Here is a 21,529-nt window from a genome sequence, read left to right as displayed (position 1 = left end):
ACACATTCGTTGAAAGTTGAACACGCAGCTCAAACTTTTGAACTTCTGAACACGCAGCCCATTTTTGATTGTGAACACGAGGCGCACACTTGTTGAAAGTCGAACACGCAACCCAAACTTCTGAATTTTTGAACACGCAGCCCATTTTTTTGATTGTGAACACGCAGCACACATTCGTTGAAAGTTGAACACGCAGCTCAAATTTTTGAACTTCTGAACACGCAGCCCATTTTTGAAAGTTGAACACGCAGTCCGAACTCTTGATGGTGAACACACAGCCCACAGTTTTTAGAAGTCGAACACGCAGCTCATTCATTTCATTTGCACGTAGCTTACACATCACACCTTGAACACGCAGCTCACACATTTCACTTGTGAACACGCAGCTCATTCATTTCATTTGCACGCAGCTTATACTGAACACACAATTCATACACTTCACTTCTGAACACACAGCTCATTCACTTCAGTTTGAACACGTAGCTCACATATTTCAATTCTGAATGCGCAGCTCATTCATTTTCATTTGCACGCAGCTCATTCTTAATTCTGAACACGCAGCTCATAAATTTTCACTTCTGAACTCACAGCTCATATACTTCATGTTGAACACGCAGCTCATAACATAACATTGCTCAATTTGAACACACGGCTCATAACTCAGTAGTCTTTTAATTTTGAACACACAGCTCATTCTGACCATACAGGATGCGATGACGGAACTTGCAGGAGTTGAAACAAACTCAGATATCCGACATCTTCCTCTTTTCCTTTTGCTTCGAAGTTTGGAACCTATATAGCTTCAAATGGGTTCTGGCTTTACTATTTCCACATGGCTCGGGTTGAACCCTGCGTTTTTTTGAAAGAACAAAATCTTGTTTTGCACAAATGTGGAGAACGACACGGCACTCTAAGCACAAGACAATTTTTTGAAATTAAGAAATGCGTTCTTAACTGGGTATTGAGCTTACGACTGAACACAACGAAGAAGACTGAACAATGGAAAAGAAAAGGTAAACAACCTAAACGCATCGAGACACACTCGGAACGACTAAAAGCAAGAATTGAGACAAACAAAATAAAAGACACGACACACAGACGTGTTACAAAGACGAGAGACCTTTCAGTTCGCGAGGAGCCAGTTTCTCCGGGTATTGTTTCCCACCTTTTCTCATTTGTGATTCTCACATCACTCGGCCCTCAGGCTCTGTTTTTGCTGAAAAAGCCCTTTTCCTCACTTTTTCTCTCAGCGCACATCTCTCTATTCTTTAATCTCTCATTTTTTATCCCTCCCCTGGGTGGTTGATGGATAAACAGGAAGTTGCGGGCTCACGCCCAACATAATCAGCTCGCGGCTATTTCCTCTGGTGACATCTGTCGATGCGCCGGATGAATGGAGCATCTCGGTCCATTCCAATTCGTGCTTCGCACTCGGCTTGATACCTCGCTGCTTGGAGGATGAGAGAGCTTTCAGCCCTTTGTTGTTAACTTCAGTTATGCCCTTTTCTGGTGGGTAGAGTGTCCTTTCTGGCAAGTAGAGTGCCCTTTTCTGGCAAGTATGTTGACAATGGGGAAAAGACAGAACACCTGACTTAACTTTGCCCTTAGTTCATTATTTTGACCATTTTTGGTTTTTGACATTCTGTTAAAACAATTTTGACCAACATGAGAGTTAGATTAACATGCTTGTTCGATTTTCTGATTTAAAATCATGCAAGTTAGGTTATAAGCACTGAAAATTTTCCTTTTTTGGGTCCAAGAAATGGTCCAGTTTTGAAAAATGGAGTACTTTTTGAGAAGATTAGTCAACCTCAGTAAAAATTCTTAAAAACTGTTTTTTCAAACGACCATTGCTCAACAAGCATAGAACCTACTCTCGAGATGCACAACCTCGGATTTGGAGGAAAATTGCCCCCTTGCTCGAAGAGAGCAGCATGGCAACGGAAAGTTGCCCCTCGTTTGAACGGCACCGCAGCGCATTGAATGGCAACGGAAAGTTGCCCCTTGTTTGAATGGCACCGCGGTGCATTGAATGGCAACGGAAAGTTGCCCCTTGTCTGAATGGCACCGTAGTGTGTTGTAATCAGTCCTTAGAGCGATGATTGCAACCGAACTCCCGGATGACTAGAACCATCACATGGACACGGTTGAATTTGAAGTATTTTACGGCTGGACTTCAGAATGAAGTTGCCTACGTATCCCAAAGATGGGAATCAAGCCTCACGTAGTTCGGGCTTAAGGTACGCTCAGGTATTTAACCTCTCCTTTTGCGCTCTAACTTTTGCCAGGGCCGCCCTTCCGGGTTTTCAGCCTTGCGAGCTTTGTTCTTCTTTTTTCTTTTTCTCAATTTTTCTTTCTTTTTTTTTTTGATATATTTTTTTTTGCATTTTGCTTTTGCTTTTCTTTTTGCATTTTTTTTTGTCTCACTCTAACTTTTGCCTGGGTCGCCCTTCTGGGTTTTTGGCCCAGCGAGCCTCTCAAGGGTAAAAGTGTAGCTTGGTCCATGTCAAATGGTTCTGAGATCTCGAATCCGTCTGAATCCAAGAGAATGGCTGTTGTTCGTTGATGATGTAGGAGTCTATCCAATGGGGGGGCTGAATTTGCCCCTAGTGTTGTAGATCGGAACTCAGTTTTTCTTCAGCAATACTTTCTTCTTTCTTCCCCTCTGGGATTTGGCATTCTTGCCGATCTTTGTTAGCTTGAGAAACATCCCAATTTTTTGACTCTTCAAGCACATCTAACAGTTTTGCCCCTAGTTTTAGGGCTTTTGATCTAGCTTCGCAAGCTTCCTTTGAAAACACTTGATCTGACTTTCCTTGCCCCTAGTCCGAGGGCTGCTTCGAATCTGGCCACGCAGGCCTCACATTATGGTTGACCTTTGAACTTTCTAAGGCCAAATTTGAGGTTTGAAAGCAAGGGGTCGAGTCTCGAGGCTGAGAGCGATCCTAGGCTGCACAATCTCAAGAGCGATTCCACACAGGTCTTCGCAGGACCGCGCGAAACATTTTTTTTTTGAAATCTTTTAAGAAAGCGACTAGTCGCTTGCGCTGAAGACAATGTAGAACCAATCTGGATCAAGCCAGGATCCTTCTCAATACTCACATTAACAAGCATGATCTCATTCATTAAGGGCTTAGTACGCCTCTCTTTCACTCAGTTGATCAAATTTTTGCAAATCCCGAGGAATTCCTTCCTCTTTGTTTTCACCACAGTGTTAGAAAAAGTTTTAAAAACTTAGGTCGATGCAATGAGTTCAAGGCACAGAAAAGACACAGTTCTGGTCAAATACTGCCATCTCAATCAGAACTTCTGGCACAACTGGCACATGGCAGAAGCAAACACAAGAGCGTGAAAATTACCGCTGTTCTATTCAAATTTGTTGGTGTAACTAGCTCCAAGCAAGAACAGACTCAAAGCAAAACGAAAAGACAAACACAAAACAAAATGGTGATGCCCGAGGTAACACCCCCGGAATCACCCGACCTTTGTACAACAGGACTGACTCGATGCAACAAGACAGACCCTTAATCAAGAAGACTGACTCGAGACAATGAGACAGACTCAAAACAAAACTACAGAACTGACTCAACACCCAAGTCAGAAACTACAAAACTAGCATTCGCAAATGCTCAAAATAGTGCGTGCCATACGCCACATCCGAGGTAAACCGCGCGCCGCCCACAGGTGTTCCAACCCCTGATCACATACTTGCATTATCCTCGAAATCCACCAACCCGGTGGTGACAGACTTTGCCGAGCTTGGAGGGAGGATGACTTCATTGTCAATCAAATCTTGCACTTCGTGGCGAAGACGGAAGCAGTTGTCGGTGCTGTGACCAGTTTGCTGATGGTATGCACAGTAGTCAGCTGGGTTATGTGAGAGAGGGAGGTTCTTTCGTAATGGCTGCGGCTCGAGGGGCTTTAGATGCCCTTTCTTGACGAGGATTTGAAGGGCCTTAGACAAAGGCTTGTAGAGGGCATGGAAGACCCTGCGACCTCGGGGCGGATACTTTGAGGCTTGTTGACTTTTGCTGGACGCACTCGAAAAAGGGTCGGCAGGTGCTGCCTTGGCTCTCTGATCTTTTCTAGGTGCAGGGTTAGGATTGGAAGGAACTGTTCTGGTACGACGGTCCCTATCTCGATTTTCCCTCTGGCTTAAACTGCCCTCGGCCTGGGGAAAGATGTCATCCACAGTTTTTATAGCAACAGCGAACACCTGCTGTTTATTCAATCCTCTGGCTTTCAAAGCCTCCACAGCCCACAGGAGTTGTTCGTAGGGATCGGTGTCCACCTTCATCTTGTTCTTACCACTCACCTCGGCTGGGATACGTCCCAATTTTTCTTCTCCTTTTTCGAAACACTGGGATACATCCTTATACCTTTCTGAAACACCGGGATACGTCCCTATGTTTCTTCTCCTCATTCTGAAACACCGGGATACGTCCCTATGTTTCTTCTCCTCATTCTAAAACACCGGGGTACGTCCCTATGTTTCTTCTCCTTGTTTTGAAACACTGGGATACGTCCCTATTTTTCTTCTCCTTTTTCGAAACACTGGGATACATCCTTATACCTTTCTGAAACACCGGGATACGTCCCTACGTTTCCCTTTTTCCTTCTTTTTCGAAACACCGGGATGCGTCCCTATGTTTCTTCTTCCATTCCGAAACAATGGGATATGTCCCTATGTTTCTCTTTCCATTCCAAAATAGTGGGATACATCCCTATGTTTCTCTTTCCATTCCAAAACAGCGGGATACGTCCCTATGTTTCTCTTTCCATTCCGAAACAATGGGATATGTCCCTATGTTTCTCCTCCTTGTTCGTAACATTGGGATACGTCCCTAACCCTTGGGATACGTCCCTAATCTTTGGGATACGTCCCTACTCTTTGGGATACGTCCGTAATCCTTGGGATACGTCCCTAACCTTTGGGATACGTCCCTAACCTTCGGGATGCATCCCTTTGTTTCTCCCTCTTCGGTTAAAAGCGTTCGGAATACGTTCTAATGCTCACACCATTTCGAAACACCGGGATACATCCCTACGTTTCTTCTCTCTTTTCGAAACACCGGGATACGTCCCTACGTTTCTTCTCTCTTTTCGAAACAGCGGGATACGTCCCTATGTTTCTTCTTCCATTCCGAAACAACGGGATACGTCCCAATGTATCTTCTCCTTTGGTTAAGCGCATTTGGAATACGTTCCGGTGCTTGAACCACTCTGAAACACTGGGATACGTCCCTATGTTTCTTCTCCTCTCCGAAACACCGGGATATGTCCCTATGTTTCTCCCTCTTTGGTTAAGAGCATTTGGAATACGTTCCAATGCTTATACATTTCCGAAACATCGGGATACGTCCCTATGTTTCTTGCATGATCATATGTTATGCTCGGCTTTGTGCATTGTCTTGCATTTTGCCCCTGCCCTCGGGCGCACACCTTGTTTGTCTTGCATGTTTGTCTAAGTCTTCGGCCTTGTCAAAAATGGGTCGTCTCTGGGCTTTGACATTCACTCCCGTCATTGTTATGACTTTCGAGTTCTGTCAAAGAGGGGCAACTGTAGACACCCCATTTTTTACCGTCTTCAAGACTTGGACGTCACCGTCTGAACACCCGGTGATCATCCATGTTTGTGTTCGTTTGGAGTTCCCGGAGGTCTCGGCTACGCGCCTTGCCTCAGGATCTCTGAACTCGACTGTTCAGTGTCTGGTTTCACACCAAACACTTTTGTTTTGCCTTGGAGGAGCATGGAATGCCTTGTGAGGCATCCCCGCACATCACCGGCCATGGCCAGAGGCCACCGGCTGGTATTTTGTTGCCGTCGGCAATATATATTGCCGGTCGGCACTATTTGTTGCCGGTCGGCACTCCCTTTTGTCAAAATGGCAATTTTGAGTAGCCGACCACTGTTCATCTACTTTATGAAGATATTTTGTGCCAGCTGTGATAGCTGGCACCAACTCTGCTTCCCTCCATACTGTGTATGGAGGGATTTCCCTCTAAGCAAGCTTGTTGTGTAAGCTTGGCAAGAGGGACTTCTATAAGAGGAGAGGTCTTCTCCTTGTTCTAGGTTAGAAAATTGGAAGGCAAAAACCAGAGCTTATACATATAGATACACCCTCTCTCTATATTTCCCTCTCTCTCCTCCCTTGTGTGTGTTTCTTGGCCTAAAAGTGTGCTTTTACCTTACTTTTGCACTAATACACACACTATTACACCTTGCTCCGAGATTGAGGGGCTTTGAGGGTTGATTCTTGAGTTTTGGGGCTGTTTTTGATCAAAAGAAGAGGGCTGCATTGGCTGTTCTTGAGGTGTGCTTCAAGGGTGAGCACTTTGCTTTAGTTTCCCCAAACTTGCATTAGTCTTTTGCCTATCTTGCTTGCTGATTTAGTTTTTGTGCATAACATAAAAAAGGCTTATATTTTCATGCTTAAGAACTTTCATTAAGGGTCTTTTGTGGTTTGAGTTCAAACTCACCCTCTTAGGCCTTATTTGGGCTTTTTTGTTGCCTCCTTGGTAAGGCCTTGTTTGCTTAAGTGTTTTGGTCTTTTTACCACTGAAAATCAGTGGATTTTCAGTGGTGAGGAAGGTGGTTTGAAGCCTTGCATAGGGGAGGGACACCCCTCTCCCTTCATTGTTTTATTTCCTTGCATTTTGGCAACATGTATGCTTGATTGGTTTTGGCCCTTTTTTCAGAGGTGTTTGGGTGTTTTTAGGTCATATGTAATCTCTATTTTTGGTCGGATTTGTGCCCCTTTGCATGCTTAACATACTTACTTCACATCCCCCTATTTGGCCTAGAAATGCATCTTGTGTTTAGGCCATGATTCTTGCATGTGTTGGCTTAGTCCCATGAAGGAGTTGGCATTATTTTACCATGTTTAAGGCCTGTTGGCCATCTGTTTCAGTCATGCTAGCCTTATTTGGTGTCCTCTCTTTGTGTTTTGGCTTGTAAGCCTTGAGTATATTGGCCTCTAGCATGCATAGCTTAGACCATCCTCATGATTTGGCATCATTTAGGATCGCATTTCAGTCCATAAATCAGGTTTGTATGTGTACATAAGTGACCTCTTCCATGCTTTGAGGGTATGCCCTTTTATGCCTAGATATGAGCTTTGGTGCATGCATCTCATTGGAGCCACTTTAGCTGCCATGTTAGTAGGTTTTGGGGTCTATTTTGCTTGCTAAGTTTCTGTTTTGGCTTGTCCAATTCATGCCATGAGTGGTCATATTGGTGGGAGTGAAGTGCCCCCCTTTTTGTGCCTTAACCTTAGGACCATTGGCTTGCTTGTTGGCGTGAGTATTTGTCCACCTTTTTAGGCACTTTTGGCCACTGTTTTGGGGCGGATCAAGGTCTGCCCCTTTATGGTTTAAGGCCCCTCTGCATGCTTGTCTCATGTCCATTGCATAATTGCTTCATTAGGTGTTGTAACATGTTGATCCTATTGCTTAAATTGTCCATATTTGCATTGCATTTGCATCTTGCATGCCTAGCATTGCATACTTGCCATATTAGTTGCATGGCATTTGGCATGCCTTGCATTTTCAATCTCGTGTTGTATCTTTGAGTCATATTTGCATAACATGCATTGCATTACTTGGTTTGGGGTGTCAAACCAAGTGTAAGGGTCAAGGAGCGTTCATACTATAAGTGATGTAATGCGCCTTGACTCTCGGTCACCGGGGCCCTTGACTTTGGCATGATAGGGTCTTGGTTGCATGCATTTTTACATCAAGTGGCAAGCTTGATCTCTTGGGCTATCATGCACCATTGATGGCTCGAAGATCGAGGGCCATGCTTCCCTGAGTTCAAAGCATGATGGGGAACATGACCATGCTCACATGTACCTGAAATCCCATGCCATATACTGTCTGTCCTCTGTTGCTGTCAAAACTGTCCTCTGCAGGAACCTTCTGCCGACCGGCAGCATCCAATGCCGACCGGCCATTTGTGAATGGCCGATAACTCCAACATCAGCCGATGGAAATTATACAGGGCCGGTGGGAATTTCCCCCAGCCGGTGGTATTTTACAGTGCGCAAGGAACCTGTCCCAGAACTTTGGCAATTTTCAGAGAAGCAGGGCAGTGTACACAGAGGTAGCCTTGGTATGGTACGGACTTTCCGGGCAAGGCGGGTTCGAGCATGCATCATTCGCGCATCCCGAGGCGGAGGCTGTGGCCACCTTTCTCCTTTTTTAATCAATTAGAAATTCTGTAATAAATTAATCTATTTATTATTCGGACTGTAATATTTATTTGTACCCTCCGAGTGAGGGCAATTGTGTAATAAGTGTGCGTGAGTGGGTGTATGTCTTCCAACCCCACGTCTTTCTTCCCTTTTATTTACCTGCTTATGATGGTAGACTAGGGCATATTTAAAATTAGCATACCTTATGCAATGCATGCGTGCATTCATACATTTGTCCCGCATGCACCGGGCTCGGTACATCACGCTAACTGCATTTGTATTTCAATTCCAAATTGAATACGTGCATTAATTGGTTGCATTTCACATACCATGTTTAGGTTAGCCGAGCCTACTCTAGTTGCATCTTGCATGTGTTGCATTAGGCACTTAACATGGACTTGGATCATGCACTGATTGCTAACATGTTCCTGTTTTTAGCTCGGAGTACTATGTAAGTAGTTATGCTTTAGCATCTCACATGCGTGTGAATGTTAACATGATAGCATGATTACCATGTGGCTAGATGCTTATGTGTTATAAACTGTTTGAATGCCTGTGGGTGAAGGTTGGATTGCTTGAGTTGGAATAACTCGTTGAAATCCGTGTTTTAGCCTACTCGCGAGTAGCAAAATCCAAAACGTTTTTCGAAACAAACGGATATGCAATGCTTTTTCCCAAATTAGGCAATCTAATCTATACTTGTTTGCTGCGCGCATAATATAGTAACGCTAGGCTAATAATTGGAATAAGAACACATAACGTTTTCAAAAACGGATATCACGGTTAGTAGAGGCCGATCTTCGGATCGGGCGAGAGGGGGTGCTCATAGCTGACCTTCCCCAATCGTACCCTAGCTCCCGAGCCGAGGCAACTCTGGTGATGACGGACATGTGGCCTTCGGCACTGAGTCAGGGTTTCCTAAATTCCCCCATAAAAAATATTTAGGTGGCGACTCTGTATCTGGCGAAGCAGTCCATGTTTGGCACTTCTTTTTCTAAAAATCTGTTTCTCAAAACGATTTGCCAGATTTGGACTCTTTGGTTCAGATTAAGAACCGCGACACAAATCGAGTCCGAACTGTAGTAGCGAAGGCCCCCCACGCGGACGTGCTACAGTTTCTGGCGACTCTACTGGTGACGTTAGAGAGCTTGACTCGAACTCGTGATATCCTATTTTGATTTCACTTATGTGTTTCTTTGCATTACATGTGCATTGGTGCGCCTAGGACACCGTGTTTGCCATCTGTCATTCCTGAACGGTTTGCCGGAGGCTTGTCTTGTCAAGACATGACCATAAGGCTGACCGGTTATGGGCTCTGACAGTATGGGAACACAAACCCCAGTTTTTCCGGGGCACCCTTTTCGACCATTCGACCTAGTGCATATTCGAATCCATAGCGACCATTCCAAACTAGGACAGGTTGCTTACCCGATATTAGGTTGTTTGAAACCGCTGTGTGCGTAGTGAAACCCCAGCTCCTGACAAAATAGGACAGGGAAACCCTACCCCAACATAGGGGTGTTTTGGCTCTCATTTGCTTGCTATGTGCTTTTTGGAGTTGGCCTCTACAGGAATGCATATATTAGTTTGCAAGTCTGGGTATCAGGCCTGCGGGCATCAGTGTTTTGAGAATCAGTTATATCTGCGGGTATCAGATTCAGATTTGGGGCAGCGATTTTTGGGAACAGTGATCAGTAGTAGAATACAGTTATTCAGTTATGCCTATGCCTGTTCTAATGAAATTGGGCTGAGATGCTGCCTGTTTTCTCTTTTGCTAGGGTAGTCCTGGAACCATAGCTTCAGAAGGCTCCACTATCCCCCAGGTACATCGGACTTGTGCTGATAGACTTTGTCAGGTCAAAGATTCAGTTCAAGGGCAATCAGTGTTCCTTTGCCAGAGGCAGGGTAAAAAGGCCAGTCAGGCACAGATCATCAGTTCAACAGTCTTCGGATCAGCAGTCATTATCCATCTCACCTATGTGCGGTTGGGTTGAGATATCTGCTTTTACCATAGAGATAGATATACCGATAGATCAGTTAGATCAGGGCAGTATGGTGGGAATGGAAGAGATGGTGCGCCAACTCCAAGATAGTATGAAAGCCATGCAGCAAGACGCTCTCCATCAAGCAAAATTCGCCAAGCAGCAAGCTGTGGTCATAGCCCAACAGGCAGAGACAATTGCCAGGTTAGAGCAGCAAACTGGAGTATCTACTTCACACCAGGCTCCTCTCCCACCAAGAGTTCCAACACTTGGGGAGGCAACCCACGTCCAGGATGATACAGGCATTCCAGTCGGGCCAGCTCCGCCCCCGGTTCTACCCCAGCTATCCAAGACACCCATCAACCTACCGGACTCCCCTTTTGAGTTAGAGACGGATCCAACGGCGCTAAAGATGAGCAAGCTTAAAAGGTTGTTCAAGAAGGCTCAAGGCATGAAATCCATTCCTGACATTGAAGATGGGTATACAGACTCGGCTGTGACGCTGCCGGACAGATTTAAGATGCCGCACATCGACCGATTTGATGGATCTGGGGATCCCATGGTACATTTGCAGCTATTTTCGGACATACTAAGGCCGATGGGCCTCACCAGATTACAGAAGCTATCATTGTTTGGCCGGACCCTGTCTGGGATAGCCGCAATCTGGTATGAGAAATTGGAGAACTCTGTGAAACAGAATTGGGAAGAGATGGCTGAGGCCTTCAGTGATCAATACTCCTACAACGCACAAATTGAGGTCACAACTCGTGATCTTGAAGTCACCCGCCAAGAGCCAAAGGAGGGTTTTTCAGAGTTTGTGGCGAGGTGGAGAGCAAAGGCCTCGATGATGGCTACAAGGCCTTCCGACAAAGACCAGATAAGGATGGTTGTACGCAACCTCCAATCCAAACTAATGCAGAAAATGATCGTGCTCCCCTTCCCTACCTTTTCAGATCTGCATGAGATGGGGGTATAGATCAAGGATGCTATGAAGCAGGGCCATATTGATCAGGAGAAGGAGCAGCCCAGGAGGGCGTTTACCCGCAGTTCGAATGCGACCACCAGCGGTGACGCAGCTGCAAGATCTTCTGAAGTGGGCATGGTCGCCACCACCACACCGAGAGCAGCCACCCCATTTGTTGGTGCATCCACTTCAAACCCCCGAACATCGGACTATCTACCCCGAGGCAAGAGAGTTTTCACCCCGCTCTTTATGCCTTTGTCTAAAGCTCTAGGGGTCCTACTCAGGAAAGGACATCTGAAACCGTTGGAACAACGGCCTCTACCCGATCCGCTCCCTCCAAAGCATGACCTGACTAAGTACTGTGCTTTTCATCAACAAACCGGTCATGACACCGACAATTGCGTCTGTCTCCGCCACGAGATACAAAATTTAATTGACAACAGGGTCATACCCGCACCAGGTCCTGCAAAGTCTATCGACACTTGACCAGTGAACTTGTGGGGGATAATGTGATGTGATCGAGGGATGAACCACCCGCGTGCGGTGTTCAGTTTATTCCAAGAATGTGGCGTTTGGCACACATTGTTTTGAGCATTTGCGAATGTTAGTTTTGTACTTTCCGACTTAGGTATTGGGTCAGTCTTGTCGTTTTGTATTGAGTCAGTCTTTTCATACTGAGTCAGTCGGGTCTGTCTTGTTGTGTCGAGTCAGTCCTGTTTTGTTAGAGTCGGGTGATTTCGGGGGTGTTACCTCGGACATCACTTGCTTGTTTTGTGTTTGTCCTTTTTTGCTTTCTTTTGAGTCTGTTTCTGCCTTGGAGCCAGTTACGCCAACAGATCTGAATGGAACAACAGTGATTTTCACACTCTTGTGTTTGCTTCTGCCGTGTGCCAGTTATGCCAGAAGTTTGAATGAAATGACAGTGCTCTTCGCCTGCCTTTTCTGTGCCTTTGAAGTCATTGTAATGACCTAAGTTTTTCAAAACTTTTTTCGAAACATTGTGATAAAAACGAAGAGGAAGGAATTCCTCAGGTTTTGCAAAACTTGATCAATTGAGAGAAAGAGAGGCATGCTAAGCCCTTAATGATTGAGATCATGCTTGTTAATGTGAGTACTGAGAAGGACCCTAGCTTGATCCAGATTGGTTCTACACTGTCTTCGGCGCGAGTGATTTGTCGCTTTCTTAAAAACTTTCAAAAACAAATGTTTTGCGGGGCCCTGTGAAGACCTGTGTGGAATCGCTCTTGAGATTGTGTAACCTAGGATCGTTCTCAGCCTCAAGATTCAACCCGTCCGTTTTCGAACCTCGAACCCGTTTAGAAAGTTCAACGGTCAACCGCCATGTGAGGTCCGTGTGGCCAGTTTTGAAGCAGCCCTCGAACAAGAGGCACCAAGGTCGAATCAAAAAGATTAGATCTCACCAGAAGAAGCGTGCGAAGCAACCATGATGGATTCTTCTGCAAATCATTGCAACAGCCGTTCTCCTAGATACAGAGAGGCTTCAAATTCAAAAACCATTCGGCATGGACTTGTTACACTTTTACCCTTTTGAGAGGCTCGCTGGGTCGAAAACCCGGAAGGGCGACCCAGGCAAAAGTTAGAGCAAGAGAAAAATACAAAAAATACAAAAAAAAGCAAAAAAAAAAAAAATGCAAAAGAAAAGAAAAAAAGAAAGAAAAAGATGCAAAAAAAAAAAGAGAAAAAGAAATAAAAAAAATTGATTGAAAAGAAAAGAAGAACAAAGCTCGCAAGGTCGAAAACCCGCAATGGGCGCCTTGGCAAAAGTTAGAGCCTAAAAAGGAGAGGATAATACCCGAGTGCACCTCACCTCGAACTACATAAGGCTTGATTCCCATCCTTGGGATACATAGGCAACTTCATTCTGAAGTCCAGCCCTAAAACACTTCAAATTCGATCATGCCCATGTAATGGTTCTGATAATCTTTGCCTTCTCTGTATCCAAGAGTTCGGTTGCAATCATCGCTTCGAGGACTGATTATAATACGCTGCGGTGCCATTCACACAAGGGGCAACTTTCCGTTGCCATTCAATGCACTGCGGTGCCGTTCAAACAAGGGGCAACTTTCCGTTGCCATGCAGCTCTCTTCGACCAAAGGGGGAATTTTCATCCAGATCCGAGGTTGTACGTCTCAAGAGTAGGTTCCACGCCTGTTAAGCATCGGCCGTTTGCAAAAATAGTTTTTGAGAATTATTACTGAGGTTGACTAATTTTCTCGAAAATTGTTCCATCTTTTCCAAAAACTGGACCATTTCTTGGACCCAAAAAGGAAAATTTTCAGTGCTCATAACCTGACTTGCATGATTTCAAATCAAAAATCGAACAAGTGTGTTAATCTAACTCTCATGTTGGTCAAAATTGTTTTAGTAGAAAGCCAAAACAAAAAATGGTCAAAATAATGAACTAGGGGCACAGTTGAGTCAGGCTTCCTGTCTTTTTCCTGTTGTCAATGCATTTGCCAGAAAAGGCACTCTACTTGCTGGAAAGGGCATCATATTCGCCAGAAAGGGCACCACTGAGGTTAACAACAAAAGGGATGAAAGCTCTCTCATCCTCCAAGCAACGAGGTATCAAGCCAAGTGCGAAGCACGAACTGGAATGGGGCGAGATATTCCACTCCCTCATCTGGACAGATTTGATCATGTCCGAACTTCCCAGCAGAGTATCGTCAACCGATGTCAGCTGCAGATTTGCTACACACCCAATTATAGCGCAGCCCCTCTGTGGAAGAAACTCACTGTTGTGAACAAGAAGAAGAATCTAGCGGAATGCTAGGGGCAAGAGCCCACAACTGTCTGTTTATTCATCAACTACCCAGGGGAGGGATTAAAAATGAGAGATTGAATAATAGAGAGATGTGCGATGAGAGGAAAAGTGAGAAAAGGGCTTTTTCAGAAAAACAGAGCTTGAGGGCCGAGTGATGTGAGAATCACAAATGAGAAAGGGTGGGAAACAATACCCGAAAAAAACAGGCTCCCTGTGCACGTCTGTATGTCGTGTCTTTTGTTTTGTTTGTCTCAAATCTTGTTTTGAGTCGTTCCGAGCATGTCTCGTTGTGTTTAGGTTATTTTACCTTTTGTTTTCTGTTGTTGAGTCGTAGTGCATTGTGTTCAGTTGTAGGCTCAATACCCGGTCGAGAACTCAATCTCAATTTGAAAAATGAATCGTTTCGTGCTCGGAGTGCTGTGCCATTCTCCATATTTGTGCAAAACAAGAATTTGTTCTTTCTTAAAACCGCAGGGTTCAACCCAGGTCATGCAAGAACAGTAAAACAAGGACCTATTTGAAGCTATATGGGTTCCAGACTACAAAGCAAAAGAAAAGAGGAAAAATTGAAGCATCTGAGTGTGTTTCACCTTCAGCAAATTCCGTGATTATACTCCGGATGTACCTCTTCAGGCCTTGTTAGTGTTCCGAAAAATGAGTGTGCCTCTACTCCAAGCTTAAGCCTGCTTCAAGTCAGAATGGCAATTAAAGCAGCAGCAGATGTTACCTCTCGCCAATATAAACAGGGTGTCCCCTTTTTAGGCGGAGTGTGTTACAAACCCCTTCGAGAGGTAAATCGGAGGTCGCATTTGGATTTGGCCTCGTTAAGGCTTGTATTTCCTCAATCGACATTTTGTTTCAAACGCGCTTTTTAAGTTACACATTCGTCGCATTGTTATGCGCACCATTTCTCGCATTGTTACGCACTCCATTCGTTGCATTGTTATGCACATCTATCTAGCATTATTATGCACCGTTACACCTGCATTGTTATGCACATTATATTTGCACTGTCGTGCACCTTTTTACTTGCGTTGTCACACACTCTTCACTTGCATTGTTATGCACTCTCTCTTATTCGGAAACACGGGGACACGTCCTTATGTTTCCCCTCCTCATTCTGAAACATCGGGATACGTCCCTATGTTTTTTCTCCTCATTCTGAAACACCGGGGACACGTCCTTATGTTTCCCCTCCTCATTCTGAAACATCGGGATACGTCCCTATGTTTTTTTCTCCTCATTCTGAAACACCGGAATACGTCCCTATGTTTCTTCTCCTCATTCTGAAACACCGGGATACGTCCCTATGTTTCTTCTCCTCATTCTGAAACACCAGGATACGTCCCTATGTTTCTTCTCCTCATTCTGAAACACCGGGATACGTCCCTATGTTTCTTCTCCTCATTCTGAAACAGCGGGATACGTCCCTATGTTTCTTCTCCTTGTTCGGAAACACTGGGATACGTCCCTATTTTTCTTCTCCTTTTTCGAAACACTGGAATACATCCTTATACCTTTCTGAAACACCGGGATACGTCCCTATGTTTCTTCTCCTCATTCTGAAACACCGGGATACGTCCCTATGTTTCTTCTCCTCATTTTGAAACACTGGGATACATCCCTATGTTTCTTCCCCTCATTCTGAAACACCGGGATACGTCCCTATGTTTCTTCTCCTCATTCTGAAACAGCGGGATACGTCCCTATGTTTCTTCTCCTTGTTCTGAAACATTGGGATACGTCCCTATTTTTCTTCTCCTTTTTCGAAACACTGGGATACGTCCTTATGCCTTTCTGAAACACCGGGATACGTCCCTACGTTTCCCTTTCTCCTTCTTTTTTGAAACACCGGGATGCGTCCCTATGTTTCTTCTTCCATTCCGAAACAATGGGATACGTCCCTATGTTTCTCTTTCCATTCCAAAACAGTGGGATACGTCCCTATGTTTCTCTTTCCATTCCAAAACAGCGGGATACGTCCCTATGTTTCTCTTTCCATTCCGAAACAATGGGATATGTCCCTATGTTTCTCCTCCTTGTTCGTAACACTGGGATACGTCCCTAACCCTTGGGATACGTCCCTAATCTTTGGGATACGTCTGTAATCCTTGGGATACGTCCCTAACCTTTGGGATACGTCCCTAACCTTCGGGATGCATCCCTTTGTTTCTCCCTCTTCGGTTAAAAGCGTTCGGAATACGTTCCAATACTCACACCATTTCGAAACACAGGGATACGTCCCTACGTTTCTTCTCTCTTTTCGAAACACCGGGATACGTCCCTACGTTTCTTCTCTCTTTTCGAAACAGCGGGATACGTCCCTATGTTTCTTCTTCCATTCCGAAACAACGGTATACGTCCCTATGTTTCTTCTCCTTTGGTTAAGCGCATTTGGAATACATTCCGGTGCTTGAACCACTCTGAAACATTGGGATACGTCCCTATGTTTCTTCTCCTCTCCGAAACACCGGGATATGTCCCTATGTTTCTCCCTCTTTGGTTAAGAGCATTTGGAATACGTTCCAATGCTTATACATTTCCGAAACATCGGGATACGTCCCTATGTTTCTTGCATGATCATATGTTATGCTCGGCTTTGTGCATTGTCTTGCATTTTGCCCCTGCCCTCGGGCGCACACCTTGTTTGTCTTGCATGTTTGTCTAAGTCTTCGGCCTTGTCAAAAATGGGTCGTCTCTGGGCTTTGACATTCACTCCCGTCATTGTTATGACTTTCGAGTTCTGTCAAAGAGGGGCAACTGTAGACACCCCATTTTTTACCGTCTTCAAGACTTGGACGTCACCGTCTGAACACCCGGTGATCATCCATGTTTGTGTTCGTTTGGAGTTCCCGGAGGTCTCGGCTACGCGCCTTGCCTCAGGATCTCTGAACTCGACTGTTCAGTGTCTGGTTTCACACCAAACACTTGTGTTTTGCCTTGGAGGAGCATGGAATGCCTTGTGAGGCATCCCCGCACATCACCGGCCATGGCCAGAGGCCACCGGCTGGTATTTTGTTTCCGTCGGCAATATATATTGCCGGTCGGCACTATTTGTTGCCGGTCGGCACTCCCTTTTGTCAAAATGGCAATTTTGAGTAGCCGACCACTGTTCATCTACTTTATGAAGATATTTTGTGCCAGCTGTGATAGCTGGCACCAACTCTGCTTCCCTCCATACACGTGTATAGAGGGATTTCCCTCTAAGCAAGCTTGTTGTGTAAGCTTGGCAAGAGGGACTTCTATAAGAGGAGAGGTCTTCTCCTTGTTCTAGGTTAGAAAATTGGAAGGCAAAAACCAGAGCTTATACATATAGATACACCCTCTCTCTATATTTCCCTCTCTCTCCTCCCTTGTGTGTGTTTCTTGGCCTAAAAGTGTGCTTTTACCTTACTTTTGCACTAATACACACACTATTACACCTTGCTCCGAGATTGAGGGGCTTTGAGGGTTGATTCTTGAGTTTTGGGGCTGTTTTTTATCAAAAGAAGAGGGCTGCATTGGCTGTTCTTGAGGTGTGCTTCAAGGGTGAGCACTTTACTTTAGTTTCCCCAAACTTGCATTAGTCTTTTGCCTATCTTTCTTGCTGATTTAGTTTTTGTGCATAACATAAAAAAGGCTTATATTTTCATGCTTAAGAACTTTCATTAAGGGTCTTTTGTGGTTTGAGTTCAAACTCACCCTCTTAGGCCTTATTTGGCCTTTTTTGTTGCCTCCTTGGTAAGGCCTTGTTTGCTTAAGTGTTTTGGTCTTTTCACCACTGAAAACCAGTGGATTTTCAGTGGTGAGGAAGGTGGTTTGAAGCCTTGCATAGGGGAGTGACACCCCTCTCCCTTCATTGTTTTATTTCCTTGCATTTTGGCTTAAAGGGTAACATGCATGCTTGATTGGTTTTGGCCCTTTTTTCAGAGGTTTTTGGGTGTTTTTAGGTCATATGTAATCTCTGTTTTTGCTCGGATTTGTGCCCCTTTGCATGCTTAACATACTTGCTTCACATCCCCCTATTTGGCCTAGAAATGCATCTTGTGTTTAGGCCATGATTCTTGCATGTGTTGGCTTAGTCCCATGAAGGTGTTGGCATTATTTTACCATGTTTAAGGCCTGTTGGCCATCTGTTTCAGTCATGCTAGCCTTATTTGGTGTCCTCTCTTTGTGTTTTGGCTTGTAAGCCTTGAGTATATTGGCCTCTAGCATGCATAGCTTAGACCATCCTCATGATTTGGCATCATTTAGGATCGCATTTCAGTCCATAAATCAGGTTTGTATGTGTACATATGTGACCTCTTCCATGCTTTGAGGGTATGCCCTTTTATGCCTAGATATGAGCTTTGGTGCATGCATCTCATTGGAGCCACTTTAGCTACCATGTTAGTAGGTTTTGGGGTCTATTTTGCTTGCTAAGTTTCTGTTTTGGCTTGTCCAATTCATGCCATGAGTGGTCATATTGGTGGGAGTGAAGTGCCCCCCTTTTTGTGCCTTAACCTTAGGACCATTGGCTTGCTTGTTGGCGTGAGTATTTGTCCACCTTTTTAGGCACTTTTGGCCACTGTTTTGGGGCGGATCAAGGTCTGCCCCTTTATGGTTTAAGGACCCTCTGCATGCTTGTCTCATGTCCATTGCATAATTGCTTCATTAGGTGTTGTAACATGTTGATCCTATTGCTTAAATTGTCCATATTTGCATTGCATTTGCATCTTGCATGCCTAGCATTGCATACTTGCCATATTAGTTGCATGGCATTTGGCATGCCTTGCATTTTCAATCTCGTGTTGTATCTTTGAGTCATATTTGCATAACATGCATTGCATTACTTGGTTTGGGGTGTCAAACCAAGTGTGAGGGTTAAGGAGCGTTCATACTATAAGTGATGTAATGCGCCTTGACTCTCGGTCACCGGGGCCCTTGACTTTGGCATGATAGGGTCTTGGTCCTCATTTGTGTGATTGCATGCATTTTTACATCAAGTGGCAAGCTTGATCTCTTGGGCTATCATGCACCATTGATGGCTCGAAGATCGAGGGCCATGCTTCCCTGAGTTCAAAGCATGATGGGGAACATGACCATGCTCACATGTACCTGAAATCCCATGCCATATACTGTCTGTCCTCTGTTGCTGTCAAAACTGTCCTCTGCAGGAACCTTCTGCCGACCGGCAGCATCCAATGCCGACCGGCCATTTGTGAATGGCCGATAACTCCAACATCAGCCGATGGAAATTATACAGGGCCGGTGGGAATTTCCCCCAGCCGGTGGTATTTTACAGTGCGCAAGGAACCTGTCCCAGAACTTTGGCAATTTTCAGAGAAGCAGGGCAGTGTAAACAGAGGTAGCCTTGGTATGGTACGGACTTTCCGGGCAAGGCGGGTTCGAGCATGCATCATTCGCGCATCCCGAGGCGGAGGCTGTGGCCACCTTTCTCCTTTTTTAATCAATTAGAAATTCTGTAATAAATTAATCTATTTATTATTCGGACTGTAATATTTATTTGTACCCTCCGAGTGAGGGCAATTGTGTAATAAGTGTGCGTGAGTGGGTGTATGTCTTCCTACCCCACGTCTTTCTTCCCTTTTATTTACCTGCTTATGATGGTAGACTAGGGCATATTTAAAATTAGCATACCTTATGCAATGCATGCGTGCATTCATACATTTGTCCCGCATGCACCGGGCTCGGTACATCACGCTAACTGCATTTGTATTTCAATTCCAAATTGAATACGTGCATTAATTGGTTGCATTTCACATACCATGTTTAGGTTAGCCGAGCCTACTCTAGTTGCATCTTGCATGTGTTGCATTAGGCACTTAACATGGACTTGGATCATGCACTGATTGCTAACATGTTCCTGTTTTTAGCTCGGAGTACTATGTAAGTAGTTATGCTTTAGCATCTCACATGCGTGTGAATGTTAACATGATAGCATGATTACCATGTGGCTAGATGCTTATGTGTTATAAACTGTTTGAATGCCTGTGGGTGAAGGTTGGATTGCTTGAGTTGGAATAACTCGTTGAAATCCGTGTTTTAGCCTACTCGCGAGTAGCAAAATCCAAAACGTTTTTCGAAACAAACGGATATGCAATGCTTTTTCCCAAATTAGGCAATCTAATCTATACTTGTTTGCTGCGCGCATAATATAGTAACGCTAGGCTAATAATTGGAATAAGAACACATAACGTTTTCAAAAACGGATATCACGGTTAGTAGAGGCCGATCTTCGGATCGGGCGAGAGGGGGTGCTCATAGCTGACCTTCCCCAATCGTACCTTAGCTCCCGAGCCGAGGCAACTCTGGTGATGACGGACATGTGGCCTTCGGCACCGAGTCAGGGTTTCCTAAATTCCCCCATAAAAAATATTTAGGTGGCGACTCTGTATCTGGCGAAACAGTCCATGTTTGGCACTTCTTTTTCTAAAAATCTGTTTCTCAAAACGATTTGCCAAATTTGGACTCTTTGGTTCAGATTAAGAACCACGACACAAATCGAGTCCGAACTATAGTAGCGAAGGCCCCCCATGCGGACGTGCTACACATTGCCGGAACTTGGGATGGCTTCAGGTTGGCTAAGTTTGATTACAATTCGTCCCAGTAGCGGGGGCTCCCCCGGTATGAAGTTCCCGGCATACGATGTGGTTGGTGGCGGAGCCGACATTCCGCAGGCTAGATCCGCCACCGATCTTTGAAGGTCACCACTCATTCCCATCAACTCGAATGTGGTGGGCTCACGGGTTTGACATAACTGGGGTTCCCAGATCGGATGTGCGGCAGGTGACCTGGGTGGGTGTGGCACTTCAACATCGGTATCACCTTGCAATGTGATTCCTTGGTCTGATGCGGCTGCCATAATTTCTTCCGAATTTTGCGTCATCATGAGTTTTGCTGAACTGAACAGAGGTGATGTGACTGGTGACTGACGGATCAGATGGACCGGACTGGTGACTAACGGATCTGAAGAACCGATGAGCCTTTTCCTGTCTTGCCTCAGCAAAGGAGAACACTGGTTACTCTGAACCGAGTCTCTGAACCGAGTCTCTGAACCCCCCCTGAAAGAGAAAACATGCGGCATCTCAGCCCAATCCCACTAATACAGACATGAGCATTGCTGAATAACTGCATTCGACTGCTGATCACTGTTTCCAAAATTACTGCCCCCCCCAAAACTGAATCCGATACCCGCAGATATAACTGATTCCCAAAATGCTGAACTGGTGCCCGCAGGCCCTTGATACCCAGAAACACTGAACTGGTGCCCGCAGGCCTGATGCCCAAACTTGTAAACTGATACATGCATTCTTGTAGAGACGCACTCTAAAAGCACATAACAAGAAAATGAGAGCCAAAACACCCCTTTGGTGGGGTAGGGTTTCCCTGTCCTATTTTGTCAGGAGCTAGGGCTTCACTACGCACGCAGCGGTTTCAAACAACCTATAAACGGGTAAGAAACCTGTCCTAGTTTGGAATGGTCACTACGGATCCGAATATGCACTAGGTCGAATGATCAAAAAGGGTGCCTCGGTAAAACTGGGGTTTGTGTTCCCATACTGGCAGAGCCCACAACCGGTCATCCTTATGGTCATGCCTTGACAAGACAAGCCTCCGGCAAACC

This window comes from Camellia sinensis, chromosome 1, assembly GCF_055761805.1.
Source record: "Camellia sinensis isolate YWXY chromosome 1, ASM5576180v1, whole genome shotgun sequence".
NCBI lineage: Eukaryota > Viridiplantae > Streptophyta > Magnoliopsida > Ericales > Theaceae > Camellia > Camellia sinensis.
Note: the sequence above shows the minus strand (reverse complement) of the source record.